This window comes from Phalacrocorax aristotelis, chromosome Z (genome assembly GCF_949628215.1).
Source record: "Phalacrocorax aristotelis chromosome Z, bGulAri2.1, whole genome shotgun sequence".
NCBI classification, from domain to species: domain Eukaryota; kingdom Metazoa; phylum Chordata; class Aves; order Suliformes; family Phalacrocoracidae; genus Phalacrocorax; species Phalacrocorax aristotelis.
The window spans coordinates 61,813,306-61,836,707 of NC_134311.1; the positions used below are offsets into that span (position 1 = coordinate 61,813,306).

The 23,402-nt window shown below is 39.4% G+C and overlaps 1 long non-coding RNA gene across 1 annotated transcript in view; it reads right to left on the bottom strand.

Annotated features, from left to right (window-relative positions):
• Nucleotides 1-6,560: 6,560 nt before the first annotated feature.
• Nucleotides 6,561-23,402, bottom strand: part of LOC142050521 (uncharacterized) — a 37,500-nt gene continuing 20,658 nt past the window's right edge. Inside the window, exon 3 of the long non-coding RNA XR_012658050.1 lies at nucleotides 6,561-6,698. This is a non-coding gene — a long non-coding RNA (uncharacterized LOC142050521). The remainder of the gene's footprint in view (nucleotides 6,699-23,402) is intronic.

Genomic DNA, 23,402 nt, shown 5'->3' on the forward strand with positions numbered 1-23,402 from the left:
CCATTCCAAAGAAGTTTCCCATTTGAAATTTGAGCTATTTGAAGTAGTTTTAAAACACCTATCACTTCAACAGGGACTATTGCAAAAACATATTCAGTAAGTTAATCAAGGTACTTTTCTCTGCATTCAGCATAAGAAGCATTTCCAACATCTCAAAGTTCACATACAGAAAATTCTGCGTTAGGCCCCTCATTTGTGGTCAGGCCTAGCCAGATTCATGCACACAAGTAATCCCTATCCCCATGAGCAAGTCCTGAAGGCCTGGGTTATAAACATCATGAGGAATGCTTGTATCACACTTGAAATGGAGCAAAATACAGCAAAGTGCCTGAAAGCAACATGCTTGCAGAAAATGGCATCTCACCTCTGTCAATAACGTATCTGTTGACATGCCTGCATATTTATTTTCAGTTTCTAAAAACCACCATCTTTTAAGGTTTCTTTTCTGTAAGGACAGCTAAACAAACTGTACCCAGAAATCCCTTTGAACTTACTGGGGCTTTGCTTGGCTCTCATCTAAATACCTGTTTTCCCATGTGGAGCAATCCTTCCTCTTTTGGACCAAAGTTGGGAAGACCCATCTATCTTTATATCCCACACAGGTCAGGAGGAACCACCTTTTCCCCCAGACTGCGGTAAACTGTGCACTTCCAGACTTCCCCATGATGCTGACACAGACAGTGGAAACTATGCAGCCACAGCTTTGCAGCACTATGAACATCAGGTTTCAGTACTCAGTTTTCCTTGCCACAGTTGTATGCTACTTGCACCATGAGATCAGTTAGCTGTTCCTGATGGAGCATGTTACAGTAAGCAGGCATTGGTTTCATCCTGCAGGATTTTTTCGGCTGGGAAACAACTGTGAGAACAATAGAGGCTATGTCGCTGACAATAGCTGCAATATCATTTACATTTCTGACAAGCTCTCAGCATTGCTTTATTTCAGCTGAGTTCCTGCCTCCATTATGTGACTGCAATGTGCCTGCCGAGTGATGAAATGCTGGCTCCCTGACAATAGCTGAAGTGGGATACACCCAGTATTGGTTGAACACAAGGTGACTTTCCCAGCTTGTAAAGGCCTGGGAAAAGACATGAATAATGCTGGTCTAAACCACAATATCCAAAAGGTACTGAGTTCTTCCTCACACATATGCAGCAAAAATAATGTCCAGGAGGCTACCACTGTTGCACACAAGAAGGACACATAAGCTCGGGGTCTGAGCCCTTGCACATTGCTGGAGAAGCCTCCTTGGGGTCCTTGGGATTTTTTTGCAGGTGGGCAATCCCTTTCCACTTCTCAGGCAATCGTTTAGAAAGAACAGTCTTTACTCTTGCCCAGATTCCTATTGTCCTGTGCTGGGAACTCATGAATTTGCAAGACAATGCCATACGTGTTGTCTAGGTAGTTAAAAGGTATAGAAAACAGGGGAGTCCTCAGCTGAAGACCCATCCACCACACAGCCCAGCATGGGCTGACACCTCCATCAGGAACATGGGATTTGCTCATCTCCCCTTTCACACGCCCACCGTGCACACTTCTGACAAATTTAAATGGAAAATAGTGAGTAACAGTGCAGAGGAAAAACTCAAAGCGGATGTCACAACTCCAGTATCTCAGCTCAACCACTCTCTCACTTATACGTGTAAATTCCCACTGTCTTTTCAAGGGCTGCGTGGCTATTTTTGAGGGTTGAACATATTTCTTACCACCTACACAAGAGCACATTGCATGGTCAAATTGCATTTACCAGCCCATCCTCCTCCCCTCACATTATGTGTCAACTCTCATGTCTCTATACAGCAAACCCACATTAAGGCTAGTTTTAATATAGGGCATCAACCACCTCTTCACCTGTGCTCCTGGGGAGGTCTTTCAGCCCAAAATGAGCCCCACACCACGGCAGCCAATTTGCAAACCATGCTCAAGGCAGCTAACTTCATGTGAGTCTGCCTGCACAATACAATTACAATAGCTGAGAAATCCCAGCAGTCCTGCTTTTCAGTTTTTTTAATTATTCATTTTCAAAACATTGTTTCTTCAAAAAAGAATTGCAGAATTTATCAGGTTGAGATCTCAAAGCTCTGCAACACAGGAAAAAAGCAAAAGCATATTCTTCAGGAGAACCAGTGCACCAAATATTTCATGTGCTCAGAGGGCTCTTCCTAAGACTCCAGGAGATGCTGAGCTACCCATTAAGAAAAAGTTGCAGTAATATTATTAACTCTAAAACAGGGCTAAGGAATACAAGAAAGCAAAAGCAGTTCTCTTGTAAAATGATACTTTCAGCTGTCCAAAATCCAAGGACAGCTTATTTTTCTGTATGGAGACCTGTGTTACCCTGTCACATCCCTAACACCTACCTTAAACTGACAGGCACAGACAAATGAGCCTTCTGTACCTCTTACTGCTCCCCCATCAGAATTGAGATGCAGCGTTGCATGTTCCCTGTGTCAAACCTCCACAAAGCTCAGTATCATTCCCCAAAGCACCGCTGCAGCTTAGGCAGGACTTTAAGAAGTCATTGTAAACTGCTCAAGACGCTTGGGTCAAATACAGGTTCAGGAATACAAGTTTCCTTCATGTACTTCTGCCAAGTGCAGTTCTCATCAGCAAAATCAGAGAGTTCACTGCACATGAAGATTCTGATGTGGCAGCCAAAAATGTTCAGCAGTTCAGACTCCTCTTTCCAGATGAAAGGGAGTGTTCTGTTTGTACAGCATTTTGCTGAGATAATTTTATGATCATTGGGAAGTTTAGAAACCTGGTCTAGACATTCCAGTCAAGAGTTAAAAAAAAAAAAAGCAAAAATAAAACCAACCCACCAGTGCTGCTGTCTTGGAAGTCCTTCAAAATCACTCCTCTGTAAAACTCCTCATGACACAAGAGCTTGTTTCTGGGAGCTAACGCACATTTTGGGTGTGTGTGCTTGAGACAGAGCTTAGAGGGTACGGTGTGCAGCTGGCTGCTCCTTTCTCTGGAGCTCAGGCACTCCCAGGAGTCTGCTGCAAGAGAGACCTCAATTCGCTGTAACAACAGGGATTTTAGGAGAAGAGGAATGTTGATGAAACCTCTGCCTCGTGATGCTTCGGCACTATTGTTCAGCATTAAGAATACTTTCATGAATATCATCTGGGCACTGATTCCTAAAATTCCCCACCTCCCAGAAGCAGAGGCCAACCAGGCCTGCCTGCAAATCAGGCAAGCAGGGAGCTGCTGCTAGGGCAGGGCCAGGAGAAGCTGAAGAAGGGGTGGCTGGAGGAGGGCAAGCGAGGCACTGGCTCAGCTGCTGCCTCTGCAAAGCAAAAGACTGTGAAACAGATAGACTTGAGGAATTTGTTTTGCATGTCATCCTGAATTATGTTGCCCTTTTTGAACACTTAATATTATCAATAAAGACAACTGATTCTTGTTTGTGAGTGAGGAAAAGTAGCCCTCGAGGCACCGAAAGTTTTAATTTTTCTGAACTGCTGAACAACAGCCTAAGACAATGATTTATTACTGATCACTTAAAATTTTAACCCATCCCTTGTGACTGCCTAAGAAGGTGTATATGTAACACAAGAAGCACTTTAGATCCAAAAGGTAGATCATTAATTTTCTTTAGCTGTTTTACTAATAATTTTGAGATCTTTGTAGACTCTGAATAATATATTTGCAAATTTGATTTTAATTTTATTTCCACAATCTCACAATCCTATCCCAACTACAAATGGTGTTAAAGGACAAAAAAGCACCTACACTTTATATGAAGGAAGTCAGTGCATTAACCTACATGCATGACTTCTGTAATTTGGATATTCACTGAAAGGGCAAGATCTTTTAAAATGCTTTGGAGGACCCTTGAAAAATCCTCCAAAACCTTCTAGAATCAGACGCTGAGAAGCTTTACTCTGACCTTGTGTTTTGTTGGTCCAATTAATATTGCCAAAAAACCCAGAATTACAAATCACAACATTAAGTTGCAGCTAATACTAATCAGTAAAAGCAGTGATAACTTTATCACAATATATGGGAGACATCTCCTGCCTCTGGTTTCATTTCTGCTTCTTTCTTGGAGATGCCTTCACTTAGTCTCTTACTATCAGAGAGAAGGTCGAACAAAGCCTCCAAGTGGAAGTTTATTCCTCTGCGTCTAATTTAGGAGGCTGAGATCTCCTATTCAGATAGCAAGCTTGCTTTTCCAGAAAAGGTTAATTTACTAAGAGGCTTCTGATATGGCCCAAAGCAAGAAATGACAATGTATAGGAGATTACCAAGGAAAGATTGATTTTAAATGTTATACTTATTGCTGGATAATTGCCTGTTATTTTTGTCTCCAAGAATAAAATTTGTTAGTCATACTACTGAGTCACTGTGCTTTGCAGCTCCTACATGATAAAAGTAAAATACTCTCATTTTTATTTATTTATTTTTTATGCAGACCAGGAGTATGTTGCACAGAAACACTTAAGTACTTTCAGGTGCTTTGCTTGCAAAGCTGCATTCTTTTGATTACCTGCATTCCCTCAACTTAGTATTGTTCATCAGCACTGGGTTGTTTATAGTTTCTGATTAGCAGAACTTGACTCAGGACAATTGCATTCTTTGAATGTGAAGATAAATTCTTTCATCATAGTAGAGGGATTCATCTGCACAAATGCCATTGATGTGCTGCTGCTTTTTTTGTTAATAAGCAGTAATAAGCACATTAAAAGTCACAACCCACACAAATTCCAAGAGCAGGTTATCAGAACATGGTAAACTCTGATGAGTAGGACTCTGTGCGTGCTACAGAGAAAATATGTAATGCAGAAAATCCTTTAACTATTCTGAAAAGAAAATGGCTAAAACAGCCTTTGTTCATGGCATATACCTTTTATCTTCAATATAGACTATATTAGGTAATAAGAAACAACTGCTGAGCACAGAATTGCAATGCAGAACGGAAAAGGATGCAATTAAGGAGACTTTTGGTCTCACTGTGCAACATCCAGAAGTAGATTGCTACATACCCTTTTCTGAACAAAATGAGCATGCAGTGCAACTGAGAGAAAGCACAAGGCTCATGGAACCCCAGGCAACGACTAAAGTCAGACTCTTCACACCTGCATGATGTTGACTTGCAGTGATGCCTGCCAACCTAGGGAGGCCCTTGAGCTGCTCAGGCTTACAGCCCACAGGCTGATTTTCTGCTGAGTAACTTAACCTGGTGCTCATGATGCTGGTGTGACTGGTGAAAGGGTAACAAATCTGGAGACAGAACAGGCAACACCACCAGCAGGTCTGGAAATGGTGCAGAGAGCACATGAAACTGCAGCTGCCAGAGGAACTGCACTCAGCAGTCACCTCTCTTCTCTAGAGGTGCCAAAGGACACCAGTAAAATCACAAAGGAAAGTGCATGCCTGGACACGGGCAGACATGTCTCTCCCTCTCTTTGTGTATTTTGGGACAAGCTGTCTGGGAAAGTCAATACAGTAAGCAGTGCAATGATGGTGAAACCTTGCTAAAGATTTAGAGGTTTCTTTTTTTTTAAGGTTGCAAATATGATTTCATCTACCTTCATATATTTTTCTCTCATTTTTAAAACACAGCTATAGTCAGAAACTCTATCCTGTTTTCTGTTCTACTGACATTCACAGGCCAACATTTGGGCATTCTGCTTGCCTGTCCATGATCCCTGAAGGTTGGGAGACTGGACTGTTATAGCAGACCTTATAAGTACCTGTGCTGTTCATCCCCAGTTGCAATGCTAGGTGCTCTGTTTGAGTGGAATTGACAAAGCAGAGTTTCTCATAGCAGCTCCATTGTACCTGTACCATCTGGGACAGGGAAGAAGTGGATCATGAGAAATAAAATCCATGGAACATATGACAAAGTAAACAAAGTAGGGGTATGATGGGGGATAAGAAATGTCCTGGAATAACTAACAGGTGTGCTGTAACACTGCTAAGGTCTGGGGAAATGAACAGGTGAGAAACTTGGAATAGATAAGGAAACAGCTAGGAGAATTAATAGATGTGCCTTGGGAGATGAAAAAAATTGTCAGAGCCTCTAAAAGAAAAGCTTGGGAAGGTAGTAACGCCAGCTTTTTTGAGGGTGGATGAGAAACAGAGTGGAGAGGCCAAGATAAGCAGTAGGAAGATGAATAGCAGGAATAACCAAAAGACAATGCCAGGCTTGAGTAACAAGCCAAGGAAGCCAACAGCAGTGCCAAGAGCCTGAGAAATAAATTTGAGAAGAAAGTTAACATGAAAGCCATCTCATGAGAGCTAGGACCTGTGGTTTGGTGATCAAGACATAAGCTTCTTTCTTCAGGTCACACCGAAAACTCAGGAATTTTCGAGTATTGAAGGTCTTTGCCTAGGTTTCTCAGAGCAAACAGGTGCTTCTATAATATGTATGTTGTACACGCTAGAATGATAAACAGTAGTAGCTTTCAGTGCATTTGGTGGAAACTCTTCAAAATTACTTAGAAATCTTATGAAATCGCAGCCCCTACTGAACCCAACCTGGGCTCTAAAAATATAAAATCACATAAATTCTTACATAAAAAAATATAAATACAAAGTTCACCTGCAGAATTCATAATGGTCTGAGGGTACAGAAGCTTCTCTTTTACTCCTGTCACTTCTCCAGGGGCAGTAGTAGCTGGTGCAATCCTAGCACAAGGACACAGTTTCTCTCCACTTCTTTAGCCTGATATACCATCATGGGGACCTGGAAAGAAGATGAAATACCCACAGCTCCATCATGCACAACTGTCCTTAGCTGCCACCCTGCACTCAGTGACCCAGCATGGGCAGAAAACTAATCAGAGAAAGACAGTAAATCTGAAGGGACCAAATTCACCTCTGCTCAAGCACAGTCTCTACCACAGGGACTTAATATTGGGAAACATCATCTCACCTTTCTCAAGAGGGGTATATTTTTCAGGAAACTTTTCTCTCCTGAGCAAGGTCATTTCTTATTCTACACAGCAACAGCAAATTCCTGGCCACTTGTTAGACTGAGAGCCATCAGTGGGCCCTCTGCAAGCAAGTTGGTGGCATTAACAGTTCCCTATACCCATGGGTTCCTTCTGTCCAGAAAGAGTGCATAAGTATATATGTACGTATACATATGTATATGTGTACATATATAGTATTCCTCCTCCATTTACTTTGGGTCTAGTTCTGCACAGACTCTGAACCTTGCAAAGTTATTTAGCCCAGTGCAAAGCTTGAAGGTCCCCACATCAAGAGAAATTCTCTGCAGACTCACAGCTCTCTTCATCCTACTGTAAATTGTGGTGCAGAGTACACAGCAATGACAAACCCAGTGAAGTTGTGCCTTTCCTAAGAAACCTTTCACTTAACTGCAAGGCATGGCTAATTCTGGACATGCCCGGTGCTTTTATTGGTCCCCTGTGCTATAGAGCTAATCTATTAGATGCTTTGATCGAAAGACGTCATGCTAGACACTACCGAGTGCGTATATGAGGAAGTACAAGGGAGTTTCCCTCCATTTAGAGATGGACTGTGAAAAAACAGGCTTTTCTAGGTTTGTGACTTTCCCAGGAGATAGCTTGTACACAACCTCTCCAGAGGACAATGACCAAGCAAGTGATTTTCTAGCATGGCATTACCACAACTTTTGATTTCACGACATCTAGATATATAAGGACTGGATTTACTGGGCAAATGCAAGCCAATACTGCTTTGAGGAAAACTGCACTTCCCTCCCAACTCCAAAATTACTTTTTCAGTCATTTCAAATGCAAATATTTGAAATTTACCAATCACAAAAACCTTTGCTATTGGCTTAATACCTATATGTTTTTCTTAAAGTATCTTTTGTGAACGGAACACCTTCTTGACCCTGTATCTGTGTGGTTTTAGATAGCATAATAGAGGAGAAAAGTTTCACTATCCCTTCTCTGTTATATGTCATCTTCTGTATTTGTTCACTCACAGCAGTAGGATGAAGAACATTTAATATGCAAATTAATGAAATGGCAATGTGAGTAATTTTACACCCTTATATTTTGAACATATTAAGTACAAACTGGCTATTAGCATCAGCTGGTGAGTCAGCTCTTCTGAGCACAGGAAGAATTGAGAACATATTCAACATACAAATTTCTATCATCCTTATTAAAATGCAAATATTTATTCAGAAATCCTTATGATTAATTGCCATGAAGATTACATTAGATTAAAAAAAATTAGTCTTCGTGCTGAAATACTGGCAGAATAAGACCTCTTTGATGGTTTTTCCACTACAAGGGCTGCTTTTAAAAATTATTTACTTACTTGGGCTTAAAACACCAGTTTGTCTACCCAGCCACTGTGACTGACAGTAGCCAGCAGTGAGTGCTTAGGAACATGACAAATAGGGCAAGGAGAGTATGACCTTTCTGCTGGTATATCCTCTCAGCTTCTCTCAGTGATTTAGGGACTTGCCAAGCTGGAAGTTGTGCCAATGATGGACTATGATTTGTGAAGCTGCCCAGGCTCTTTTTTAATCCATTTATACTTTTAACAAAACCATTACAACAGACACCTCAATTTGATTATATTCTTTTTGGAGAAGTAGTTTCCTTTTCATTTGGTTATAACTTTTTACTTGACCCCACCAATCTCTTGTGAGAAATTATGCTTTACTTACCTTCTCTGAGCTATTTATGATTTGACATTTCTATCAGATCCCCCACAGTCATGTGTTACCTGTTATTACCTGAGATAAAGAGACCCACTTTATTTCTACTGAGACACAAGTAATTCCATACCTTTGTTCAGCTTTGACAACCTTCTCAACTTATCTTCTTGTTTTACTGCTACTTTTCTGAAATAGGGTGACAGGTTTCCATACAATATTCAATGCACAGATAAAGCACGGTTTTGCAGTAGCACAGTGCACCTTGGGTTTGTTGGGGTTTTTTTTTTCCTTCTTTATTTCTTTGTAAATATTTGAGACCTCTCATAGTTAAGGTACTGACAAAGCTAATACCTCTGCCTGCAAACCATCCCTTGCTTATACTCTTACACCATATAACTAGAAGACAGTAATAATTTCTAACAGCATGACTGGGGGTTTAACCCCTAGTGAAAAAAATGTTTTCAAAAACCTCTTTCTTGAGTGCTAGTCTTGAGACTGTTTTGTACTTATAATAATCTTTATATTTTTCCCATGTGCATTACTTCATACTTACCAGCATTAAATTTAATCTGTCCTTTTATCATCCTCTTGTTCAATGCTCTAAGATCTTTCTGCAACCCTGTGCCATCATCTTTTGATTGGACTGACCCAATAACTATGTGTAATCTGTAAACTTTGCCAACTCACAACTTATCTCCACACCAAATAATTTAAGAGCAAGCTGGTCAACACATGTCAGTACCAGAGAAGCTTGAGATGGACCTTCATTCTTGCTGGCAATCTTCTTTACTGTGAAAGATGACTCTTTGTTGCTACTATTTATTTCTTACCTGTTAATTGGGTGCTTTTCCACAATTAAAAAAAAGCTCTCTTTTCCTGTGAGAACTTGAATTCTGTAGTGACTGTTTCTGCAGTGACTCTGTTTCTGTAGTGACTCTGTTTCTCCTGAGTGTTCCTTTTGATCCTGGTATCTAAGGCTAAACAAACTGAATTTGTTCTCCCTCTAATTAAAAAAATTAGAAAACCTTAATGACCTTACTTGCATCTGGAAATGGATGGTGTGTGCTTCTTGGAAGTAACTCAGTAACTCCTTCTTCTCTTCCACAGCAATACCTGAGATTTTCCAGTGTCACTGTGTTTTCTGTGTTCCTGTGACCTTGTCTGCCTCCCTTCCATTTTATGATTGCTGTTATCATCTCAGCTGTTGAATGATGCTGTAAAAAAATTTCTAAAATTGTGTTATTTAGATACGTAATTTCAGACTACAGGAATTACTCAGCACATTTCTTACAGCTGGCCTTGTACCATGTATTGTACCTTCATGGTATGTTATCTTTTTCTTTATATTCCTTCTAGCAAGTTTGTGAAATGCCTATTCTGATTCATATTTCTTGTTTTTAGATATCGGAATTTGTCCTGAATGCCTAGAGAATTTCAGCATATCTGTGGACAGGTATAAGTCTGCATGTTCTACACATTTGTATTATGGAGCGCAAGCTCTTTTGCTGTGGCAAAAATCAATATGACTTAAAGGATAAGCTAGCTGTGTATCAAGGCTAAGTTATTTGAATTAGGTATGTTATGCGTGTTAACCACACCACACATCAAAGACGTAATGATTAAATGTTATAGGGTAATTTCTTCTCAGACAAATTATCACAAGATATCTCACAGTGCCATCACTGAGCTATGAGCAAAAATGTCCATAAGTAAAGCATCAAACTCTCATTATCACTGACTTTGCTATCAGAGCTTGTCATACAAAAATATGCAGATCTTGTAAATGAAGACTGAATGATATTCAAATTACAGTAACCCAAAGCAATCATCTTAATATTCCTAGGTTTTATATATCTTCTCAAGATTAGAAAGAAATTTTTTAATGTACTTTTAATCTCTACCTTTTTTTTTTTAAATTCCTTGCCAGATTGTTTTCTTTCATCATTCATGCATAGTGCATCATCTTTATAGTCAGGTTGTGCAAGAGTGCAGACCTAATCTAATTCAAAAAAATATTGAGCATTCATAAAATCCATGGTTATTGTTGTGATTTTATTGGGTAACCCTATGAAAAACAAATTTCTGTTCTGAACTTTGGTATACAGGACCCTTAATATGTATTTGGAAACAGAAAAACAAATCACCATTAAATTAAAGACAGTGCCAAAGCATACAGAGAAGGCAGCAGGTGTGAATGGGCACTCAGTGCTAACACATGTGCAAGATCGTGAGGTGGTTAGCTGCACGTCTTTTGCACAGCATGGCTCGCTTATCACTTGGAGCAATTGGCCTCCATCTAGACAGGCCTCCTCCTCTCAGGAGGTAGTTAATGGAGACCTAACAGTGCCCTGGTGTCTTTAGACTCACCATAGCTTACATCTCCCCTGCCATTGCACAGAAGGACTAAACTTCGACTGTGAGATGCTTGAGCTGGTGGCCTTTCTGGCCTGTGTATTTACAAATCAGTCATGGGTTTGGGGTCTGTCTGTGATGGCCAGAATAATTCCATTGAAGACAGGCTATGTCACGTGGACAGTTACTTAAGCAGGCTCTTTGGATCAGTGGTTACCACCACTACACGGAGTGGGTCTATCAGGTGGACAGCCCTGCATGCTTTCTTCCACAAGCACATAGATGCTCACTCACTTAGCTGATGCCCATGCAATGCATTTAAGCCTCAGTTTAATCCCCTTGGCTTTCCTGATGCCAAGGGAACTTGAAGGCAGTCTGAAGTGCTTAGCAGGAAGTGCAGCCAGAAAGCAACAAAACTATGCAGAGGTAGCTCTGCCTGGAAAGGCAACCAGTGTAATCACTCCCTCCATATCCCTACCTCCAAGAATGCATCAGGAGTCCTGTTTGACTAATCACTCCTTTCCAGGAAGGTGGTGTCAAAAAGTAATAACTGCTGGATAGCTGTAGGTTTTTCACATGTAAATGAATGCAGCATCAGATATGAGAAATGTTACAGAGTTGCAGTGGGAGGGTTAATAAAAGATGTAAACCTCTCAACTTCCATTGTCTCCCTCAAAGAACGTACCATCAGGAATGGGGACACACACTACTGAGTTCAGAATACAGCCTGTCTGCTGAATAAGCACAGTTATTCACGCTGAACAGGTTTACCCAGCTCTATAAAGATGGGTTGCAGTCAGCACTTCCCAGTGCATTCTTGGTCCTTACCTTTTGAACTTGCAAAGTGCCTGAGCAAAGCTTACTCAGTAAAGTAAAACATGCAGCATATCGATAAATTCAATTTTTAATTAGCTCTCCTTCTATCTCCACTTCTAATACTGACAGATCTTGAATGGGCTTTTTGTTATTACTATTGACTTTAGCCTTTTGAAATACTGCTGAGTGGTGACCCAGAGGGGTGGAGGTGGAATTAGATTCAGCAGCACTTATGCCATCATCTGTTTGGTATGTTACTTCCTTTCACTCTAATGTTGGGAAGATCACACCCAGACTTTGCATTCCTCTTCAACAAGTTGTGTCAAGGAAAGGGGAGAAAGGAAGCTGCCCCACATACCACTGGATATCAGAAAGGAAGGTCTTAATTAGGGTGTTGGGATGTAATTTCTACAGAAATCCTTTTGACAGCCCCAGGTCCAGCTGTTATAATCATTTCTGTGACATCGTCTTAAGGGGTGAGGGCTCAAAAGATAATACAGGATTCCCTGGGGTCATTTAATGCTTTTGGCTTATCTCAAAAGGAGATGCTGAATTCTTAAAATTAACATCAGTAATAAATCCCTAAAAGTGAAATTAAATAATGGAGTTTGTTTAGGCTAGCATTTCAGAAAGAGGTGAGGTAATTAAAACAGACAACATACCAGAACATGCAGAGTAACTTACTTGATATTTTACAACAGCAGCTGAAATTAAGAAATCTGTTATTTTCTTATCCATAAGTCTGAGAAACCTAGATTAGAGTTATTTTATCTACACCTTTCCTATTTTTCAGCAGTAGCCATAATAGCAGTAGCAAATAACCAGAAGGCTGAAGGCCATGAAATGCACAACTGTGGTAATTTATTTGCAATATTCCTGCTTAAAAAATATTTTAATCTTTGGAAATAATGTTTGGTCATATTTTGTAGTGACTCATATGTAAAACAATGCATGTATTACTGTGATTCATTAAAAAAATTATTAAAACTGACTCATTCAAGTCAGAAAGAAGGCACTGAAAACCCCTTGTAGCATGCCTGTAAACCTGCATAAGAATATTATAATTCAACATAAAGCATTTAAAGTATTTCACTCATAAGAATAAAATATCTGCTTAACCAGAGTCAAACAAACATTTGTCTCAAAACACCTTTGTTATATATATGTACATATCTGTATCTATATCTCTATCTATAATAAATATAACAAATACTTTATATAAAAAATCTTTATATAAAAAAAACTGAAGTCCAATAGTCCTTGAGGGCCATTTTGATACTGGAAAGTAATTTATGTTAAGCATCTCTCATTCTTAGACAAATAAGATGCTTCTTAACCTTTTATGCAATGTTTGAACATTTCCAGTCCTGTGGAATTTTTTTTTTCATTGCTTGATGTTCATGGCACAAGAAGAATAGGAATGGTGACCAGCCATCTCAGGGGGTTAGAATGAGTTCTAAAACTGCAGCCACAAAACCTGTGCAATCACCAAAGCAGAACATGCCTCTTTGCCTTGCCTGATGACATTTTATAGTACAAGTCTCCAACGACAGGACTGTGCCTATGCATTTGGAAACCTGAATATACCCTTCAAAAGCTAGACAAAATGCCACACCAAGAAAGTGCCAAGTTCAGACATAATGTCACAGCCATTCCAGGAGAACTGATGGGTGTATCCATGTGATAGGCTTCTAAGCAACTCATTCATGGGAAGGTATATGATTTGTAAAGAATTTAATCACTGACTTACCTACCTATTATTTTCCATTAGATCATCTTCAGTCAGCCTGAAGATTATTTCATTTTCCCACATATTTTCTCTTGAGCACAGGCCAAACCACCAGGACCATTGTTATTGTTTTTGTTTTTATATACTTCAATTCCCAGGGCTTGATGCCTGTTTACTTAAAGAATAGCTTATGGTGCTTTAGTTTGTTTAAAAAAAAAAAAAAGGCCTTAAAATGGTAGTAAATACCGCTTACTCCCACATTACAGCCATTTCACCCTCAGAAACGGGTAGACTGTCTTTATTATGAGTGAGTAGTAGGCATCACACAGGCAGTGGAAACTTGTGAAACCTTGGCCACATTTAAGCCATAGTACTGTTGAATACAAGGCGGCCAATACTCCCTCCAGTTTCTTCAGTGGTTGTAGAGAAACTCACTCTTCCACCAACTCAAAGAAAACTCAACAAATTATTCTACTTTTCTGATTACCTATCTTTCCCTAGACACTTTGAATCATAAATGTAGTCATTATCACAAACAGTTCTTAGATTAGTTCTTAATATTTAGATTAGACCCTTCAGGATCTAAACCATTAAAAAATGTGGTCTTTCCAGTGACACTTTTTGACCTATGGATATTTTTGTTAACATTTCTGCATCTCTTCAAAAAGACCATACAGCAACCAGGGGCAAAGTGGAAGACTGGGCATGTAAAGACAATTGTGTGGTTCTAGCTCCCCCTTTTCTTTCAGCTAAAAATATAAAAATTATGCTAGACAAATTGTGGAAAGGTGTGGAGATGATAAAAAGGATGCTTTTGTGTGAGAAGGAAAACTGGCACACTACTCAGTTGCTGCAAATACACAAGTATTGTGGATGTTACTGCAAAACTTACTCTGTTGCCTACAAAATAAATGTGTTTATGACTACTGAATATGGTTTTCTTAATATTGGAATTACATGATCTAAAGGAAGACATAGGATAAATACATTCAGCAAATATAAATACATAATTTCATAACTCTGGTTTCCATTTATGCCTGCCAAATGTGTGTAGACCCTACTATACCCTTGCATATAACGCAGATATTTAAATTCTTCTCCAGGTTTTCAGTAGAGGGGAAAAAATTCAACAGTTAGTAATAGAGCTCATGTTTACTAATATTAAAAACTCAAGTTCAAATCCTGCAGCAGATCACACTAATTAAAATTTGTTTATGGCCTCTGACAGCTCCTGGTAATATTGTCAGGGACCAAGATAATCTTTGTCACATTCAGAAGTTTACGGTTGTAGTTCAAAGTTGTCTTTCTTCATTATTATATCCTTTTTCTTTTCCACTTACTGCATCTGGGAGATAACCTGCTTCAATTCATAGGATCTGTATCCAGGGTGCATATCGTTTACCAAATCTTTCTAACAAGGTGAGCACTGAACTTGAGACTCTACCAAGATTTAAAACACTTAAAACATTTCACATTACTGTCTATATTCCACAACTCTCAGCTCACAAATTAAGCATTTCAACACCATAGTAACTATTCTTTATAAGAATGAACAAAACAACATACGGTATTTTACATTTAAACATCTTCTCTTCATTCCCACCAGGCTTTCTTCTTCCCCAAACCCAAGAGTGGCTATGCAGCTTCCCTGATTCTAAAGCTTTGTCTGAAATAGGTTTTCCAGCCATTTCAAGCACAGAAGAGCATGAAGTTTGCCATAGAGTTTCCCAGCTGTGAGAGTTCTCTAACATTAAAACTGAAAATAAATTACTTTTGCACCAATGAAAGGATATTGAGTCATACACTGATCTCAGAACTGTGTTGGTTCTTCCTTCTGAAACAGAGTATCCCCAGCCTGTTTTGAAATAATAATGCTACTTAACACAACCTAGTTGACTAGTGTCCCTTACGTAACATAAGAGAAAACTGAAGCACAACACAAAAACAGACCAAATCTCACTCAAATTGGTATCAGACTCTGCTTGCTCCCAAAAATTATTTTTTTGCTAAATAGGAAAGTGGTTTCTTACATGGAGTCAGCAGACTTGTTAAATCCCATCTGCACAAGAGGTTGCAGGATGCTTCCATGTTCCCTAGCTTCACCAATGCCAAAACAACCCAGTCCTTTTCCCCCCTGGAATCTACCAAGTTAGCTATCTCGTTGTCAGAACAAAACCTAAGTAGCCACTCTGCAGCCGCACAGGTCTGAAATACTGAACTCTCACATAAACAGGGTAGTGCTCGATTCAGGAAGTGGTGGCAATGAATGTTCACAAAAGCATAGGATGTGAACTGCTTGACCAATAGTCATGAGGGCACAGACTTTAAGTGTAAATTTAAAATGGTCTGTAGGGTGGAGAAATGAGGATAAACTATTTGTCAGTAAAATATTTGCTGTAATCTTCACTGCAAAGCTCAATACTGGTAAGAAGCGGCTTCGGCAGTAAGTCAAGCACTGGTATGGCTCCAGAAGTTCAGTGTTCTCTCCCTGCCCTCCTTCCCTTTCACCCCAACATACACAAGTACACGTGCTCTTTTTCCCTGAGGGAAGGGACACTGTCTGCACCTTTCTTTTATACGAGTCACAGTGCTCTCAATTTTTGCTCTGGAAAGCTTGGTGGTACATTACAGATCCCAGACGCCAAAAGCCTACCTACTGCACTGGAAGGATAATGATTGCTGAGCTTCATCCTTCTGTACTCCAGCAAAGAGGACAGGCTATAAAATAGAGTAAGGGAAAAGTAACTCCTCTTGAAAAGGCAGCTCATATGTGAGCCCAATTGTTTTTTAGCAGGATAATTCTCAAAGAGATGCTACACAACACCTCATATGAAACCCGACCCTACAATGCAGGAGAAGATTTGGATTGAACCTAAAACACAGCCTTTAAAAAGACCCGTTGGTGACTGCATAGAAACTTCACTGACAATGATGGTGGAAAATATTGTGAAGACTCTTCTGTAGGCCTTTAGTAGGGCACATCAGACAGAAATGTATTGAGAGCGGCTTTTTATGTTCGGTTAGCTCTTGTTTGTTTTTTAGGCTCTACTAAAAACATTTGGAATTAGCTGGAGATGGAGACACTACTAAGACCTATGAGACAACATAGAACTATTTTACCCCAGCTCACATTAACTTTGAAATTTGAAGTAATTTTTCCTTCAAATCCGTTTGAGAGGAAGTGTAGTGGGAGAGAACCATTCACCCTCTTTTAAAACAGGGCTACTTTGTCAGTTTGGATTATCTAGATGTTGGTTACCCAGTCATACTTTGCTGCACTCCTGACACCTTCCCTTTCTTCTGAGAACAGCACGTTTCAACTTTCTGAAGAAAAGAATGCTTTGGTTCCATATAGCAATGAGTTTGACATTGTGCATATAGGTGAATTTAAACAATCATTTTGAAAAAAAAAATTTAGATAATGTGATGATCCCTGTAAACATTTAAAAAATTCTAAAATGGGCAGACTGTGACAGCTGTGAAAGGAACAGGATTGGTTCCTCTGCATAAACAAATCTTTCAGCAACTTGAAAAGGAAGGTAGGTAGCCCTGAAAGAGTCTCAAATGGTTGCCATGAAAAAAAGGGCTACACTGAAAATACATCTAAATGAGAAGTTGAACAATGCCTGCAGAATAATCAACTATCAGTGTAAAATCTCAGAACAGGAAATAATATACAATCATCTCTAACTACAGGTTTTCTATCCCTCACTTGCCTTGCTTTCTGTAGAGCTTGAGGACTCATGGGACAAATAATACACAGCAAAGGGATCTTCACATAAGCAGAGAGAAGAAAGAGAAGAACCCAGATGTAAACTGCAATAGCTTCAGTAATGAAGAATATCATCTACTAGCATACATATCCCTTCCCGCAAACACTTGCAATGAATTCCAAAAATTGACAGCAAAGTCTGGCCTGTGGGAAGAGTAAGTGGTTCATGTCTTGAAGACATCCTAGGGGATGTTCCTATAGATAAATGAAACATTTCGATTCTGTCTGTAAGCAGATACTCAGAGCTCTTTACGGCTTACATGGTGTTTTATGTTGCCAGGCTAACAAATAACCTTGCAGCTATTTCCCTAAGAAGAATACCTGGCAGTTATACTGCCAGCTGCGTTTAGACAGAATTTGGGTTTTGTGAGTTTTGTCTGTATTTTCCTATGACAGGCAATGAAGTGGCCAAAAATTAGGTCTTCCCCTTTAAACAGGTAATTATACTGCATTACAGACTTAATCAGAAAATCTTAGGTTTCGTATGAGGAACTCTATTTACTTTAGATCTCAGACATGGCATAATAATTTTAATCAGCTGCAGAGCTTAAGTGCAGGAAACAGAATTAGATTTTTCTTTTGCTCTTTTCTGTTTTGGAGGAAAGATATTTGGAATGAAAAAATCAGTCTCTGCTGTGAATCACCTATGTGGACATGAAGCCTGTTCTTATTGGTATGGTTCTCAGAGCAGACAGATGTACTCAAAGCCCCATCGCTTTTGGGTTCAGCTTCACTCAGTAAAAGAAGAAAACATCTTTTTGGAAGCTATTAAATGCAAAATGAGTTGTGCTCAAGGTAGAAGACTGATACATTGAAAAATTCATTTAATTTAGGATTATATCATACAGGCCACGGGCCGCCTTGCATAAGACATATGACTCTTGCTGGATGGAGTTACTAGTTAGCTTAGGGACCTCGTCAGGTGTCTGGGGACATCTTTTCAGGTAAAACTGTAATTTGCTCCTTGTTTCAAAGAGTATTCTACATTAACCTATCCCATCACAGTTTTCAGAGGGTTTTGGCCATAAGTTGTTTTCTGACCACAGTAAATTTCTGCATGGTCCGGATTATGGACCTCCATCCTCTCACAGACATGTAAAAGAAAAAGCACTCTTTGACCCAGTAACTCAAGGCTGAACAAGTTCACAATATTTCACTAGATCTCTACAGCTCTCTTGCAAAAACATCCTTGATCATTAGACCAATAAACTCAGTATAACAAGGTTAATGTAAAATACCAATGTATATTTCACCCTGGAAAATAAAACAGGGTTACAGTTTCTAAATATGAGGGGAGGTGAGGGTGGGGTGTCCCACATTTTATGTAGGATTTATTTTCTAAAGGTAGTTCAGCTCATTTTTCTACTCATCTGCACTTCACAGAGGAGGCCTTGTGAATTTTTTGTCATAAACATTATTCTCTATCACATGAAATGAAACTACGCTATTTGTAAAACAATTTCAAATGGAAAAAGATCTTCATAGAAGAGAAGCTGATTTATTGGTAGGATTAGGGAGTTTGTTAACAAACCTGTGTCTGAGGTTTAACTATCACTTTTACTTATAGTGTTTACTTCAAAAGAAACAGTTGCTTCATGAAAACATTAATTTTTCCCCCATGGTCCCTAGCTTTTTCCTCAAATGCACCAAGTGGGAACCACTGTAATTACTGCCAGACAGAAAAATACATACTAAACTGGAAGTTCAAAAGTACTGAATTGCAGGGCTGTAAATGAAGTTGAAAGGCCAAAATGGCAAGTGCACAAATGAAGCTGACTGTCTCCAAACATTACCTCCGTGGACAGCTTTTGTCAGGCCTCAGAAATTCTTCGTATGCTCACCTCTCTCAGGAGGACTTGTTGAAGCACTGAAGAGACAACTCCTTACTGAGCAGTTCAGCTCAGGGTTAGCTTAGGCCATGCCTGGTCATTTCTGTGTACTGTGAGTCTCTATATAAGTTACTGTCGACAATTTTCACACGTGGCAGCTACTACCCAAGTAAGTCACATTTAACAGAAACAGAATAATGGGCCAAACAAAAAAAAAAAATCCTCATAAGTATTAACTAAGTCAATGCCAACAGTTTTATAGCTGACAGAGCATATTGGCATAAGGATTTTAAAAACAGATCAAGGCAGCTGACAAGCAACCAAATGAGCAGTGTTTTCAGTAGAAGAGCAAGACAACATTTAAGTTTTTAGACTCTTAAATATTTCTTGGATATTAAACACAAGTGAAGAAAAGAACTTGAAAATTTTCCTTAGAATTTTTGAGGCCTCAGAGAATCTATCAACCTGCCAAGGTAACTGAAGATCACAAAATAAAAAACACCAATGCAAGTCAGCTAACCCATAACTCAAATAATATTCATCTTTCAGTGTGACACACAGGCAAAATAAACAGTATTAAACATAACTGAGGAAAAGAAGATAAAGTATATAGGCAAGTGCTTTTTACTTTATGACATTCGTCTCTCACCCCCAGAGCAGAAATGCTAATTAAGAGGAGCTGCAAGACTTTCATTTCAGTATGGGCACTGACTGACCTGCAAGATCAACATAGCTTGTTCAGAGCTGAACAACACAGTAAACTTTGCTCCTTATCAACCTACACAATGCAGGGTTTGGTTGAGGGGATTGAAAAACACAATATCAGTCTTGTAGGAGGGAGAGATGGAGATAGCCACACTCAAACAAAAAATCTGTATAAAGACCACAAGATATCAGGAGTACTTGATTTTTAAATTCTCCTTCCTAATGTTCCAGTAAACCTATCTTAATGCAGGATCATATGAGGACCAAAACTAGGTCTGGCCTAGCTAAAATGGGAATTCCTGCTGGACTGCCTTGAAGTAATGTTGTGCCTTAATATTAACACCCCAATACACATGTACCATCTCTCTCTCCCACCTTCTTCCCTCCACCACCCACTGCAGTTACACAGAATTGTAAGTCTTCTGTGGAAAAGCAAGACCACCATTTGTTTGGCAGCCCTGTGTCTACAGAACAACCTTGGTGTTGAATGCAGTAACAGCCTTGAAGCCATATGACCAGCAGCTTTTTGGGAGAGGGAGATACGGAAGCAAGAAAGAAATATAGCACAGCTGCAGAGAAAAAAAGAAACCCTCAGTTTATACTCTCTGAGTGACAAGATATAGCTTACCCAGCTTAATAGTTTTATTTTCCCCCAGAAAGACCTGTCTCATATTTACTTAGCCTCTAAGCCCTGTTTTCTCAATGCACAGGTTCCCTCAGGAATGGCAACAGATGCAGTTTTATTCCCTCTTTACCTTAAGCCTCCACTGTGTTTTCTTGTCAGGCCTGTCAGTGGATATGACTGCTGCCCTCTTGCACCTCATCTTAATTTCCCTGGGAGAATCAGATAATGCAATTGCTTCATTCCCAGGAAGATGCAAGGGAAAGTGTTTGATGCACACAAGACAAGAACTACGCCGTCACTGTAAACGTAATCAGGATAAGTATGCATGTGGGACACACAGACAACAATGAGACTATCAAACAGAGTACAGATAGTTTAGCAGAAGAGCTATGTTCCAATAGCTGTCCTCAACTGAGGTAGCACTGGCGGAAAGCCCACAGCCCAGCAGAGGCAGCCAACAGGGTTTGTCAAGATTTGCCTTTCTGATAAGTATTTATTATTGGTACCTGAGGTTCAAGCTGACTTAGAAAATAAGTAATGTTTAAAAGGTTTCTTTAAAATAATTAGGTCTAAAAGCAAGTGGTAAAAAGTGAGGCCTTGTACAAGCAACAGTAACAATAGCAAACCCTTGGATGACCTGGTGTTGAAGTCGATGACTTCCAAGACCCTCAAGTCACTTTACTAATCTTGTGTATATGACATGAGATTGCCTTAAAATGAGGCATGTTTCAAACACACCCATTACAGGTCATGGTCTTGGACTGGAGTTTTAATTCCCTGTCCCGTTAGTTTTACATCACCTGGCTGAAACTCCAGTGGCTGGTCTGTTACATATCTTCTACTCTCTTCTATGTACTGAAAAGTGGGTAGTGGAAGTAAAACTTCACAGGCAAGCACTAGCTTGCCATATCCTAACTTCTGAAGGCTTTACTTAGCAACCTAAACACTAAAAACCTAAACCCACAGTTTCTAAAAATGCAATTACTTTTATACCTTATGTTATGATTCCACACTTATATTTAACTCCTGGCAGAAGGAAGACAAGTAATCTCAAATCTTTCCATGGAGCCAGTTTCAAGTTTGAGAGAAGCTAAAAAGGGGACAAGACATCTCACCAGCAACACAGACCACCTTTTCAGATATAAGGTTGTAAAAACAGTTGCTTCATCCCTTCCATTAAAATCCTTTCACTTGCTATCATCTTTTTACGGCTTCTTCTGATTACACAAAATAAGCAAGCCTTCCTCTGGAGCTAGCAGGGCCCCTAGTACCATTGCTACAAAGGATTTTTCTTCCCACATCTCTTTCCTTCACACATCATATTTTTCTTCAGCAGACCCATACCTAGCAAAAAGGAGACCACAGACAATAGCAGCACTGGTGGGCTCTCTCTAGGCCATTACCATAAATATGTTACTAGCCAAAGATTTCCCACATGACAGTGGTACTGGAAGTATAATTCCAAAACTGTCTATTGCATTAACCTGTAAACATGATTCTAGGGAGATTAGTTGAAAAGCATTTCAGCATTCTGCCACACACACCCTGCAACTGCAGAGGAGTCTCAGTTCAGATAAAGTACCTACATTTTATGGAAACAGCAAGGAAAATTTCCATGGATTGAAGAAAAAGCCCCAGCTTACAGAGAAAGTACGGAAATTGGCACCAGAAACATTTTGCAAACAACTTACACATTAAGCCCTTTGGCTCTATTTTCTCATTATTCTTAGCAACGGGTATTTCCAAGAGTGCTGATACCCTTAGCATCATAGGAAGAGTGAACAACAGGTTTCTCTAGTGGGTAGCAACTGGAAGCAAACTATGCACATACTGGACAGGCCAGCTAGAAAACCTGCCGAGCTGAAAGCCATGCAATGTCTACCACTGTCTTCATTAAAATCCCTTTTGCAAAAATCTCCTTTTTCATTTATGTCCACCAATACAACCAACCTACGTTAGTCACAAGAATGCTGTCATGTTCTCACTAAATACTTTTAAGCATTCCCTTAAAAAGAGAACCCTGAATTTTTCAGTACATTCCTTGTCTGATTTGGTTTTCTTTAGCTTGTAGACCTTTATATTCTCAGCATTTAACACGTGCATGGGAACAGAGAAGTGATCTAAAGGATTTTGATCCTCCATTCTTACACATAAGTGAACTCACTTATCATCCGACATGGTAAAAAAGATAAAGTTTCTCTTTTTTTAATCTGAAAGCAATGTTAGTACAAGAGTTTAACCTGTGGTAATTACTTTAAATTTAATGATCTCTAAAAATCTGTTCGACTAAAACAAAGTAAATATTATTCACTAGAAGGGAAAAAGATCTAGAAATACATCTGCAGTCAGTCTGCTGTACTTCCTATATAGCTTTTAATGCTGAAATATAGTAACTTCTAACCGCACATGCTCTCTTAGCGTGACAGAGAGTTCAGAATCACTTCTCTTATACAATGGTCTCAAAAAGACAGAAGCCAGTGCTTCTCTCTAACTGGATTTAATGATGTATTAGGCATGCAAGCCTCTGGAGAGGAAAGGTAGGTGCATTAATATTGACAGACCTACTTCTTCCCATTCCAGGATATGATAATGTTTTACAGAAAAGGACATGCCCGTCATACCCTTACATCCACTTGCGTAAAGGGAAGTAAATTAAAAACCATACTCCCAAAAGTCAACCACTAACATAATGGTGGGTTGTAAAAGCTACATGTAAACAAGTAAATAAAAAAGCCAGAGTCGTCATGCTGTAATGCAGCTCCTCCTATTTGGCTGGCCAGATACACATACATCAACTTCTCCTGATGCACAGTCTAACTTAGCTGTGGAAAGCAACCCTTTTCACGTGAAGTGTGGTTACAAAAACAGTTATAGGAACAGCAGAAGTGTGTGCCCTCTATGCTGACAGAGCTAATACACAGATCATAAGGCAATTTTCTTTTTAAGAGACTGTATG